Genomic DNA, 13,062 nt, shown 5'->3' with positions numbered 1-13,062 from the left:
TGAAGAGCTAATGGGAACAAGGGGCTAAAACGGTCCAGGCAGGAGCCTGGCTATGGCTGGGAGGAACTTTCAGCTCACCCCCACCGATGCCCACTCCAATTTAAAATCAGGCCTCCAACAATGTGTAGAATCTATAACTAATAATGATATGGAAATGAATTATGAAACAGATGAATGCATTTTACTTCCTAAAATAAAAATAAATCTTCAACAATTTAAAGCTGTTTGTAAATTAAAAAAATAAATTTTTGGATTATCTGCATGCCATTTTTGAATAAAAGAAAACATTGCATTTATATAGCACCTTTTGCAACCCAAAGAGGCTCTGAGGTGTTTTACAACCAGTGAAGCACTCATTCTTGATCTATAGGCACTGTTGTGAGATGGAAAATTTGGCAGCCAGCTTGTGCACTGTGAATTCTCAGAAACAGCATTATGCAAATAGCCGGATAATTTCTTTCAGTAATGTTGACTAAGGGGGAAATATTGGTCCAGGTACTCATGATAAGTCTCTTGGTCTTCTTCAGAATAGTGCCTTGGGACCTTTCATGTTGATCTGGAGTGTAAGTGTGGCTTCAGTTTATGTCTCATCCAAAAATCAACACCTCTGACTGCACAGCTCTCCCTCAGTACTGTACTGGTGTGTTAATATAGATTTAATTCTTTGTAGTAAGTCTTGAATCCACAATGTAATCATGACTTCTATTTAACTTAGTGGGAGACTTAAGTTATCAGAAAAAATATTTTTTTGAGGTAAAATATAATCAGAAAAGAAGTTCATTCACAACATAAAGGGATATAATAATTATAAATCTATGGCTTTGTGAATTTCTGGGAATCGTTTGAATAAATTCAATTTCTTTCACTGCTAATGTCATTTAACTCTATCCTAAATTGTATTACACTGTAATTGTGTTAAGGCTCTTTGGAGGTCTAGTAAAATCTGATTGCACCATATATAAAGAAAAGGAAATTAATGAAAATATTTGCTTAACAGCAAGGTTAGACCACCTGTCTAGAAAAAGTATGTGCATTTATATTTTAATTCTGTGGACAGTGAGTACATCAGTAGGAGTTCAAACAAAGTAACTTTGTATTGAACAGCACTCTCTGAGGACAAGTGTATGATTATACATAAAAATGAAAGTATCCTGCTTTTCCAGAGGCATACGTTTTGGTCTTTTGATGTTCTTTTACATTTCTCATGTAGAAGCCTAATTGCAGGAATAATCAATAAAGCATTACCACTGGCAAACATCAGAATAAAAAACTATGGATTTCTGGGCTTCACAATGCTATTAATTAGTTTTGCACAGAGATTTGGATTTGTTTATGGTCTTTTAATGAGCTATTTAAGCATTTAGAAAAAGGGATAGAAATAGAATCTCACAGCACAGAAGGAGGCCATTCATCCCATTATGCCTGCTGGCTCTTTGAAAGAATTATCAAGTTTAGTCCTACCCCCCCCCAACCTTCTCACCATACCTCTGAAAGTTAGTCATCACCAAATGGACATTCAATTGCCTTTTAAAAGCTGCTGAAAAAGGTGCTGTTGCCTCTTTCAGATAATGTGCCCTAGAACTTGACCATTGGAAAGTGAGATGCTTTCATTTTTATGTAAGCTTTCCCTCAGAAAGATGCGCTCAATAGCAAGTTATTTTTATTTGATATCTTACTGATATGCTCAATGTCCACAGAATTAAAATATTAATGAGACGTGAACAAATCTCTCCTGGTTTCTCCTCTAGTTCTTCTCACAATTACTTTGATTTTATGATCTCCTGCTACTTGCCTCCTTAGTTTTGCTAACCTCTGCTTAACCTTTTCTGCTTTGAAGAGAACAATCCCAGCTTCTCCATTCTCTGCACTGAACCAACGTTGCTCACTCAGGCCTCATCCAGGTTAAACCTCCTTTGCACCCTCTCCTGGGGATGAAACTTGTGTCTGTCATTTTTGAAATCCAATGCCCAGAACTGGGCAAAATACTCCACCTGAGGTCCTGTCAGTGATTTGTGAAGGTTTACCCTGACTTGTATGTTGCTTTCGTACTTGATGCTGCTATTTATACTTTTCAACTACCTTATGAATTCACCTGACACCTTCGGAGATTCGCATCAATGTGCATCTTATGTGTTCAGTAACCTGAGGTTTCGTGTTTGCCATGCTACCAGACTTATGCCAGAGTTCCTCTCAGGCTATTAGAGGCTGTGTAAAAATGGCATACAATGTTCTTTGCCATCTGATTTCGGGGTGGAAAGTACCTGGTCCATGTTCAATGCTTTCACACTGAGATTAAAAATTTTGCAGGATTGCCTATTATATCAGTGTGGTTGTCCATGAACACTGAATCCCACTGTCAGTGAGTATAAGACCTGCAGGTCCCAATTGTTACATATAAAGAAGTCTCCACCTGTTGATGTTGTTGGGCATTGCCATTACATAACCCTATTGTTGGATATAAAACTGAGTCCCTCATTGTTGTTAGCTCTTAAACCTGCTTTCTCATCTCTTACTTGGTCTAAAACCCCTTTCCTTTATTTTTCAGTTTTAAATCTATATTTCCTATTTTCCTTGGGTTTAAAATCTGAGTGTCTCTATTGTAAGGTCTTAAACCTCTGCACTGCTATTGTTGTTGAGTCTAAAGGCCATGTTCCCCTATTATTGGTTCTAAAACCTGTGTCCCTTTATTGTTGTTGGGTCTGAAATTTGAGTCCCTCTATTGTTGGTGGAAGTCAAAACAAAAACTACAGATGTTGGAAATCTGAAATAAACCAGAAAATGCTGGAAACGGACAGCAGGTCAGGTAGTATCAGTGGAAGGAGAAACAGAGTTAACTTTTTAAAAATTGGACAGGGAAGAAAAAGAGAGTTGGTTTTAAATTGCAGGGAAGGTGGGGGGGGGGGCAGTGTGGGGGGAGAGAGATCATTAGCACAAAGGGAACATCTGTGAGACCAGGATTCCTGTGAGGATAAGTTGTAGAGATCCTTTGGCCAATGGGTTAATGGGGGACAGTTTGAGGGCGATGATACAAACAAAGAAGTTGTGCAATGTAGGATTATGGGACATGCCCATCAGGTCAGTCTGCACCAATGGAGAGAGAGAAAAGCTGAGCCAGTGAATGACTTACAACAGAAGTGGCTAGTTCTGGTACACAGAGACAAGGCAAGTTACCTGAACTGCTAGAATTCAATATTGAGGCTGGAAGGCTACAATGTGCCCAGGTGGAAGATTAGGTGCAGTTCCTTAAGCTTATGCTGGACTTCATTATAACAAAGCAGGATGCCAGAGACAGATACCTTGGAGTGGGTGAGAGCTAGTGAATTAAGGAAGCAGGCAATAGGGAGCATAGTGTTGTCTCTGCGAACAGAGTGCAGGTGCTCCACAGAGCAATCACCCAATCTGAATTTGGTTATTCCAGTGTAGAGGAGACCACATTATGTACACCAAATACAGTGCACTGGATTGGAAGAAGCACAAGTGAATCACTGCATCACCTGGAAAGACTATTTGTGTCCGTGGATCATGGGAAGGGAAGAAGTGAGAAGCCTGGTGTTGTATGTCCTGCAGTTGCATGGGAATAGTGCTATAAGAAGGGAATCTTTGGTTGGAGACAGAAGAGTGGAGCAGGAAGTAATGAAGGGAACAATCCCTGCAAAATGCTGAAAGGGGAAAAGAGGGAAAAATGTGTCTGGTGGTGGAAACTCATTGGAGCTGGCGGGAACTGCAATTGATCTGTTGAATATGCACAGTGATGGGGTGGAAGGTGAGGACTAGGAGAATTCTACCCTTGTTCTGTCCAGGAAAACAGAGGGGGAGAGTAATGTGGTGAAATAAATGAGGTGCAGCCAATGGCTCTGTCCATTATGGAGGAAGGTAAACCATAGGTACCTCTGAAATTTCTTCCCTTCTTCTTGGCTTCACCCTGTCACAGATGCCTTACCCATCCATCCACGCCCACACTCTCTGCACCTTTGAATTAATTTGTTTCTCTCTGCTTCCCAGTTCTGGCAAAGGGTCTTTGACCTGAAACTCGGAACATAGAACAGTACAGTTCAGGAACAGGCCCTTCAGCCCATGATGTCTGTGTCAACCACGATGAAAATCCAAACTAATCCCATCTGCCTGCACATGGTCTATATCCCTCCATTCCCTGCCTGTTCATCTGCCTGTCCAAATGCCTCTCAAGCATTTGCTGTTATATCTGCTTCTCCAGGCACCTACTGCTCTCTGTGTAAAAAATGTGACTTGTAAATCTCTTTAAAGCTTTCCCCCTCTCACCTTCAAGCTATGGCCTCTAATACTTCACATTTCCACCCTGGGAAAAAGACTATCTGCCCTACCTCTGCCTTTCATAACTTTATGCACTTCTATCAGGTCGACCCTCAGCCTCCAATGCTCCAGAGAAACAGTAACTCCTTTACTCATTCCACAGATACTGCCTGACCCACTCAGTGTTTCCAGCATTTTCCGTTTTTAATCCCTCTATTATTGTTGGGTCTAAAATCTCTGTTACTCTTCATTGTAGAATTTAAAACCTATGACTCTCTAATGTTATTGGGTGTAAAACCGGTGTCCCTCCATTGTAATTGGATGTACAACCTTTGACCCTCAAATGCTGTTGTTCTTAAAATCCTCATTCTCCACTGTTGTATATAAAACTGTTCCATCATTGTAGGTGTAAAATGTTTTCTCCACAGAGATAGTGTAGAGGTTAGCATAACGCTATCACAGTGCCAGTGACCTGGGTTCAATTCCGGCCGCTGTCTGTAAGGAGTTTGTACGTTCTCCCTGTGTCTGCGTGGGTTTTCTCTGAGTGCGCTGGTTTCCTCTCACATTCCAAAGGTGTACGGGTTAGGGAGCTGTGGGCACACTATGTTGGCGCTGGAAGCATGGCGACACTTGTGGGCTCTGTCCCCAGAACACTCTATGCAAAAGATGCATTTCACTGTGTGTTTTGATGTACATGTGACTAATGAAGATATCTTTGTCTTATCTTAATTGATTTTTAAATTATTTGTTCTCATTTGGAAATATGTTGATTCTGAATAAAACTGAAAATTTAAGCTGTTAATTTATGTTTCTAACACTGGAATTGTTAACTAGTGTTATTAATTAGAATGGTTGTATTAATCAGAAAATAAACCTGTTGCTTCAAGGCTAAATAATTCCATAGTGATAGAACACTTAATGTAACTAATAGGATCTCTTTCTTCCTTTTGGCTGATTTTATGCTCATCAAGATGTGTCACTGCTGATAATGATATATTTACTTATCTCTGTTATTTTGAAGCATTTTATGGTTTAAGATCAGTGTTGGACAAATGCAAACCAAATCCCATTTTATTCTGCATGATTAACCGTGAGTATTTTGGGAACTTTCTATTTTATATATCTTTCTGTCCCCTCTGAAAGAGATGATTAATTATTTATATGCATAAATATAAAATAATGTACTTCTGTGGAGAACATCAACCAGAAGTACATGTGATTTCTACTGCCAGAAATGAAGAGACAGGGTGAAGTGAGCACATCCATTACAAAGCAGTAAGTCTTTTTCTGTAATGTCATGATTCCTGTCAGGTGAATCATGCCACGCACTTTTGAAAAATATTTTCCCATTGTGTGTATTCCTGAACGTTTCCAGTATTCTGCTAGTATTAGAATTTAATCAAACTATTCAATGATTAAAACCATTATCCAAAACCAAAGGAAAAGCTATGGGTCCACCCATTAACCAACTGGAACTTTTGCTCATGGTAACAACCAGTACCCACCAGATTTCAGTATTACATTTTAATATAATTAATTCAGTTGATTTAACTGAAGGCCATTGATCTTTTGTTGCATTACCTCAGTTATTTTCCAATAGGTCTGAAATTCAGTGTTGGGAGTTGTAAATTTTCATTACCACGACATTTCCTGCAATGGAAATGTACTTAGTGAAAGCTTTCAGTATTGCTAAGAAAAAATCTTTTTAACTTATTCCACTAAGAAATGTTAATGCTTTCTGTTGTGCTGTCTCCTATGAGATGAGATTATTTCTGCATATTTGTCAAGGTCTGCTTACCTGCATGGCTCGTAAAGGGGCAAATCAAATCCAAACCACTTGGCCTCTGGATATGTCACGCTAGACAAGTATAGCTTGAGGAATGAAACTGCAAACAACCATGAACATTCTTGAGCTGCATGATGTTTAAGCCCATGGGAGAGAAAATGTCAAACTCTCTACATGCCTATTTGAGGGGTGAAGTGGCCTTGTGTTTTATCATTTAGTATACTTCGGAGCATTTACACTGTGGCTGCATTGCCGTCTGGGTGATTACAGAGCCCATCTCAAGGGTCATTGCTCCCATTTTACTTCCCATTTAAGTGAAAAATCTCCTTGTTTTTTTCCATGTCCTCTAGATCTCAATTAAATGTATTTTCAAAACCTGAATAAGGATCTCCTATTATGTCAAAGGAGATGAAGAATGGGATCACAGGAAGTGCTTTTCTTATGGAGGGTGTACTTGTGTGCCCTTTTCCCTGAGTGTGTCAGATGCAATGATTCAGTGTAAATACATTCAATATGTGATGACGCAGTTGTAGTTATGAAATCTCCAAAGGAGATATAAAGGTTATTTTTAAAATGTTCTGCCAAAATATCTGCTTGAAACAGACACGGCAGCTAACTACAGCACTTACTTTCAAATTGATCATCTTTACTTCTATTATCCATCACTCACTGTTAACCTCATCAGTGAACACGTCCATTAGTAAAGATGTTGCATCCCAAAGATTGCTGTTTCCCAGTCCACCGATATATACAGGATTCTTTATTTGTTTTTTGTGGCAACAATGGAGCCCCTAATCAGGGTATTTGCCAACAAAAGGAAACCTCATCAGGTGTGTGCCAGAGAAATACAGTGAAGTGCTTTCTTCTAAACCTGCAGAAGATAATTTAATAGGGCCGGGATACTCAATTGTTATAGTGAATAGTTTGCAGTCCTTTGGTCTATATTCTTTTGCTCATTTGTGTTTATCTTATATCTTGCTCTATGACTGAAAGTGGTCTCAGGGCATCTCATTTCAGAGTGCCTACAGGATGAAACACTGTGATTGGTTCTAATCAGCTAATTAGTCACATTGTGCTGAAGTCACTGTTGCCCTACAAGTAACCATCAAACTGCTCACCGAGTCTCCAAATCTCCCTTCCAACAGGATTTTATTGATTTTCATTCTTCTAAGGAAATGGCCCTAGACCTTAATTTAGGCTGCACAAAATACCTTACAACTTGAATCATTCTGGAAAATAAATTGAAATTGCTGGCAAAGTTAGGGGTTGGGGAAAAGGGAAAGGAGGTGATGATGAGAGTGTCATCCTAAGGCAAGAAAGGCCCATCGTACCCTTGTGAGATTGGCCTTGAAAGTGGAAAGCTTTCTCTGACTGATCGAGCTATTTCAAATTTTCAATGATTTCCTTGCAAGCCACTCCCGCACTTCCTGGGCCACCACTGAGAATTTAAGATAATTTAACCGGCTGGACCTAAATTCATCAGAGAAAGCTGCAGCTTCATTTGCCTCTTCCTGTTTATTCCAGTGAACCATTTTGTTGCCTTATCCAGGGAGGTCCTTGGAACTCCTGGGTGACCCTGAGAATTCTGCTCAGCTTTTTATCTAATTAGCTTAGCCACATCCACGCCCACTCAAGGAACTCAGGAAGTTCCCATGTGTGTGGGAAATGGAGGTAATTGATCTGACAGGCTGCCACTTTGCTCTTGGAGGAAGACTAAAATCCTGACAAAACCAAAATAGGCACACAGAACTACATAAGGGTGAATTGTCTCTTAGCTTCTGCATTCCACCACTATAGTTTCCATAGAAACCCTGGGCTGGATGTTAGTGAGCTGAATTGGTGGGATGCTGGAAATTCAGCAGTCCAGATTACCTCATGTGGCAGAATTGAACTCCAAGGTGCATCTTCTGTCACTGAAGTGTTCCTGTCTGGAAGTTATCCTAGCAGTGAGAGGTCTGGCTCGTATTATGACAAGCATGATTCCACATTCTGGATTAGGGAGGTAGGTTTTAATTTTATCCTAGGAAGGGTCTGATCCCAACCCCAGGAGTGCCTAGGACCCAACCATAGAGGATTTCTGATTGCTGGGCTTTGGATACCTGATCCAGTGAGGATCTGATTCCTGAGGTTGAGTGAGTCTGATTCTGTGAAGTGGTCTAAACCTTAATCCTGGAGCTGGGGGAAGGAGGGGAGGGATGGCCTTCATACCAGCTGCCTTTCTCCAGAAGGTGTGTGATGCTCTTGACGTGAGGGAGCCACCTGTTCCTCCTGGCCCACAAACAGTTCTTCCCAAAGCTCCCTTCATCGGCTGGGCTCGGCTGGGAGTATGGGAAACTCAACTGGCCTCTGAAGAGCCTGAAGAGCAGATTAAATCAGAGGCTGCTAAACTCATTAAAGTGTCCCAGGAGGAAGTCAACTATCCACAGCTTGTCTTGTTTCTGATGAACCCAGGAGTGGGTGGATCGTGAATTGGGATTCAGATTTTCTTCTTTTTAAACATAAATACAGCCTCCCCCCACCCCACCCCGCTCCACCATTATTGGTTATTAAAATTCAGTCCCTGGCTTACTGATGCAAATTGGCTTTTATCAAATTTCATGTTAGTTATAGCAGAGCAATAGGGCAACACTCCAGTTCTGAAACCTATAACTTTCCCTTTTCCATGCATACCAGTGATTGCAGTCTCTCTCTGAAAACTTCTCATGCAAGGACATCTAAATCAAAGTTGCTCTGTGAAGTACATCTGGGGAGATGTTCCAAATACTCAATGGACATATGAGGCTTCAACTTCTGAAGCTGTAGCAACACCCAGCACACGTTCATCTCGAGGGGTTACTTGTCTCTCCTAGAAGTCCCACTTCCAGTCAACACTGTCAGGGCAAACTTGAATGCAAATTTCTGCCAATTTGAGATTGTGGAAATAATTCCAATCTGCTCTTGTATTGTGCATAAAGGAAAATGACTTTTGCATTGCCACATGCCAATGAAAAAAATCCTCATATTTTACACAATTTCCATTCAAGCTGCAACACTGATTACTTTGAAGGTAAAAATCTGGATTGGTTTAGAGTGAGTGAAACAGAACAAATTTTGGATTTCCTTGGTTCTTTGGCTCAGGTCCAAGTGAAAATGTTCAGTTGCTGATTCTTTGGCAGAACAAATCACAACGTATTTTTTTCAGATTCCTCCTATTCTTCCTTCATCATTTTAACCCGTTCTGTGAAGCTGCTTTGTAAGGACATGCTGCTATCAATTGTTTCAGCTCAATGAAGCTTAATCATGTCTTTCTTTTTGTTTCTGAGAGATGGATTGGTAATGATGCTCATTCCTCCTTCTAATTTCAAATGACTCTGCTCTTCATATGTGATGATATAGTTAATAAGGCCAATAATTTGTAAAAGTATTTATGAGTCAAAAGTTTATGGAGGTTCATTCCTAACAATGCATGTGTTCCATTGCTTTTACATTCATGCTCAGGATTGATTCCACAATCCTTACTTATTATGTGCCTGACCAGAGAAGCTAAATGCAACAGAAGCCCACCATTCCAATCAGATTAAGCACATATAGTGCATTGGATATTCAAAACCCAGAGGTCACCTGCTTGCTGGGCTACTTTGGACAGGGGGAGTGGGTGGGCATGAGGTCTGCTCCCACTGGACACAAATATCAGTATGTCAGCCAGTACTTAAGAATAGGAGGTAGAAAATAAAGTCAATAGAGCCAAGTTTTACAATGCCCCAACAAGTGAACAAATCTCTCCCTTAAGACCTCTCAGCTTAATTCACCAGGAGTATATTGCACATCCATTACATGTGTCAAGGTCTACTCTGCTCACTAAAATTAATTCTTTTGAAAATTATTGACACATCCAAATTGAAGAAGATAAAGTTACAAACTTTTGAAGGTCATTGTGCCCTTCATCTTGAGTGTGATCACTTCCAGTCCCAACTTTGCCTATCGTAAGGAAATGCTGAATCAAAGCCAGGTCCTATCTTTGAGGACAGGGACAACTCTCTGTTGTCAGCTCAGGTGTGTTGATGGAGATGTGCAAATGATTGATAATCATCTCACCTATGTGACAAATCTGGTACAAGGAGTCAAAATAAGGAATGTCAGGAAAATGTTTTAACATTATTTGCTAAATGTTCCCCAAATAATATCATTCTTTATGAAGTATTTGATGTTGGGTTGTTTGGGTGTAACGTTGGAGCAGATCTTCTTCCAAAATCCACTCTGATCTACAGGAAGTCTGCAACTGGACTATTTGCAAACAGAGGCTGAAGCACAGTCTTTTGATGGGTAGAACCGTGTCCTTGGGACACCTGCACTGTACCATTGGACTCCCTTTGGAGCATAGCAGGGCAGTGCAAACTCCTGCACTTTTCCCAGCCACTGGACGAAAGGCAGATAGAGCTTCTTATTTGAGTTAATAAGATGATTTAAGTATTTTTAATTGCTTTTAAGTGTGTGTGCGTGTGGGAATTTAGTCTTTTAATTTTTAATTAAAAAAAAATATTTACAAGATCTTAAATATTATTTTTATTTTTTAATAGGCCCCGAGTGGTTTTGCACTAATATTCACAATACTGAATAACAGTAATGAGTTTGACAACTAACCAGCCTGGGGGCAGGGCCTTACCGGCCGTCAAAACCATTCTGTCAGTGCAGCCTGCCACTTGTAGTCGGAGAGGCACTATGCTCCCCTGAAAGTGGAGTGGGCCCATCAAACAAATGGGCAAAACCAGATGCCAGGGGAAAGGCAAGCAGAGCTTTTTATTTGATTTAATTAAGTTGGTTTCAATTTATTAAATTGCATTTAAATGTGTGTGTGTGTGTGTGTGTGTGTGTGTGTGTGTATGTGTGTGTTTGTATGTGTGCGTTTTTAGTCTCAGGGAAGTGTAAGATTTTATTTTGCATTTCTAAAAAGGTGCCCCTTTGGCACCTTTCCCCTGATGATGACCATGAGGTTACAGAGATGCTGTGACAATGGTCCAACAGCTCATTCGATATTATGCGTTCATAAGGAGACTTAAGTTGCGGGGGGGTGGAAATCCACTCACTTTTCATTATATTTTTTATGCGACTCAGTGCATCTCATGCCTGAAAACTGAACCCAAATTGCACCCATATGTACAGGCTAATCATGGGAAACTCATGGCCAAAAACGCAGATGTGCATGGACAGATTGTGGATACACCCGTGACAGTGGAAAATGTTACCCCAAGAGTATGCTGTAGTTATTGGCACAGTTACACTGAAATTCTTTATTCTATGAAATTCTGGCATGTTTCTGCCTTTACAGCCACTACATCAGCCTTTTTCTCTCCAGTGGATTCACCTGACACTGTAATTACTACAAAGTACAGATATTTTCTCAAGAATCTAGGGTAAGTATTAAACTTCATATATAAAGAAATATAAGTTAACAGAAGTTCACTTATATCCAAAAATTTTACAAATATTATACCACCGTGCTGTAGTGTAGCAAATCATGTAACAATGCTTGGAAACTGAATTATTGTGTACTTAGAATTAGAAGCCCATCGTGAACTGACATTTTTTGCCTGCATCTTGGATTTCATACACAAATCTGTGACTTTGTAAGAAACCAGCATGTACAAAGGAAACCCAACAGCTCATCTGCATATATTCCCCCTTAGTCCCATACACACCTGGTTCTGTCGGAGTGAAGTTAGCAACAAGGTAGAAACAATGGATTCTTTTGCCTCTTTGTCTTGGACGAGCAATGAAATGAACGGCAAGTCAGAGAGACCACCAGATGCAAAGAAAAAAAATCACATGTGTTTGGCTAAAACCATCTCAACATATTGATCCATCATCCTTCCCAAGGGAAATGTTAAACAGACTCATTTGTGAAAATTGCAGTTTATATTAATGGATCTGCTGTAAGATTATATATTTGGCATATATTGTTACACTGGTATGCATTACATGAATTTTGTAATGACTTGACATCTGGTCAAACGCAAGTATGCCAGGATAAAACTAAAGGCAGTGATTTGCAGGTGACTGCTTTGAAATTGTCCTGAATGGAGCTATTGTGCAATCTACATCATCTTCTTCTTTGTACTTTAAGCTCAGCACTTTTAAGAAGCCCTTTCTGCTCTCCTTCAACGAGTAGATACCTCTGGTGGAAAAATGCTCATTCAAATTGGTCACTTACTCCAGAAATGCAGAGAGAATAATGGAGAGATCAGCGCTGAGGGCTTCAAATGGTTTTCACCATATCACAGTCTTCAGAATAACTTTCTGAAGGCAAGGATCTCTAATGTACGTAACAGACTGTTGCAATACCCTGGTCCAGGGGCTTACCACTTTGGACCATGTAGGTTACCTTCAATCTGTTTGATCACAAACAACTGGGATTAAGTGAACTCGGAAAAAACTTTTCTATGTAGTTGCATATTCTCTCCAAGACTGTTCAACTCAAACATTAAAGATAGTGCTCAAAACAAGACTGATGTACAACATTTCATTTTGAGTAATGCAGTGATGTTACTTGTTTCCTGGACCACATTAAGTTTGGTTGCTTATATCATGATGGATTGAAGTAAAACCAGTAAAATGGTGATATGCAAGTTTTACCATTTTCACAGCTTTTTACCGCATGTGTGAAACAAGCAACTGAGTTGTATTTATATAGTGTTGATGAGTTTGGAATTTGCAGTGATGATGGTGAGGTCATGGTTATTTCAGTGTGAATTGTTCAACAATTTCTTCCATGCTTTTTGCAGAGATATTCTACCCCTTCATAGGGGGCATTATTGCAGTGTTTGCTGATGATCTCAGGATCGAGGTAAGTGAAACAACCATTGGCTCCCTTGTAAAGGAGAATGAAAAGTTTAGGAGACACAAGAAATTCTGCAGATGCTGGAATCTGGAGCAATACACAAAAAGTGCTGGAGGAACTCAGCAGGTCAAGCAGCATCCATGGAGGGAAATAAACAGTCGACATTTCAAGCCGAGACCCTTCAAAACAGATG

Source organism: Pristis pectinata, chromosome 12, assembly GCF_009764475.1.
Source record: "Pristis pectinata isolate sPriPec2 chromosome 12, sPriPec2.1.pri, whole genome shotgun sequence".
NCBI lineage: Eukaryota > Metazoa > Chordata > Chondrichthyes > Rhinopristiformes > Pristidae > Pristis > Pristis pectinata.
Note: the sequence above shows the minus strand (reverse complement) of the source record.